This window comes from Bison bison, unplaced genomic scaffold (assembly GCF_000754665.1).
Source record: "Bison bison bison isolate TAMUID 2011002044 unplaced genomic scaffold, Bison_UMD1.0 scf7180017864332, whole genome shotgun sequence".
Lineage (NCBI taxonomy): Eukaryota > Metazoa > Chordata > Mammalia > Artiodactyla > Bovidae > Bison > Bison bison.
In genome coordinates this window covers 811,606-812,865 of record NW_011494904.1, presented here as the reverse complement: position 1 = coordinate 812,865, position 1,260 = coordinate 811,606, and positions in this window count along the sequence as shown.

The window sequence follows — 1,260 nt, the reverse complement described above, 5'->3', positions numbered from 1 at the left end:
AAGTGTTGGAATTTCAGTTTCAGCATCAGTCTTTCCAATGAATGTTCAGGACTGATTTCCTTTAAGATGGACTGGTTGGATCTCCTTCCTGTCCAAGGGACTCTCAAGAGTCTTCTCCAACACCAGAGTTCAAAAGCATCAATTCTTCAGCATTCAGATTTCTTTATAGTCCAACTCTCACATCCATACATGACTACTGAAAAAAACCATAGCCTTGGCTAGACAGACCTTTGTTGGCAAAATAATGTCTTTGCTTTTTAATATGCTGCCTAGGTTGGTCATAGCTTTTCTTCTAAGGAGCAAGTGTCTTTAATTAAAGGGCTGCAGTCACTATCTACACTGATTTTTGAGCCCCCCAAAATAAAGTCTTTCACTATTTCCATTGTTTCCCCAAGTAGTTTCCATAAAGTGATGGGACTGGATGCCAACTTTTTACTCTCCTCTTTCACTTTCATCAAGAGGCTCTTTAGTTCTTCTTCGCTTTCTGTCATACGGTGTCATCTGCATATCTGATGTTATTGATATTTCTCCTGGCAATCTTGATTCCAGCTTGTGCTTCATCCAGCCTGGCATTTCCCATGATGTACCCTGCATATAAATTAAATAAGCAGGGTGACAATATACAGCCTTGACATACTCCTTTCCTGATTTGAAACCAGTCTGCTGTTCCATGTCCAGTTCTCATTGTTGCTTTTTGACCTTCATACAGATATGCTACAAAATAACCCACAGAGACTTTTCCAATGCCAGACATGTGCCCTTGATGCACAGCTTTGCCTTCAAGTGACCTTAGGCTGCTGGGAGCCTATTAAGGGTTTATAAATATTCTATACTTATACTCATCTGATTATAACAGACTGAATTATGGGAAAAACATGAGTAATAGAGCCTATTGTTACATAACTTGCAACTGTCAATCAAAACTGTCAATTCAGTTCAGTTCAGTCACTCAGTTGTGTCCGACTCTTTGCAACCCCATGAATTGCAGCATGCCAGGCCTCCTTGTCCATCACCAACTCCCAGAGTCCACCCAAACCCATGTCCATCAAGTTGGTGATGCCATCCAATGATCTCATCCTCTGTCGTCCCCTTCTCCTCCTGTCTTCAATATTTCCCAGCATCAGGGTCTTTTCAAATGAGTCAGTTCTTTGCATCAGGTGGCCAAAGTATTGGAATTTCAGCTTCAACATCAGTCCTTCCAGTGAACACCTAGGAGTGATCTGCTTTACAATGGGCTGGTTGGATCTCCTTGCAGTCCAA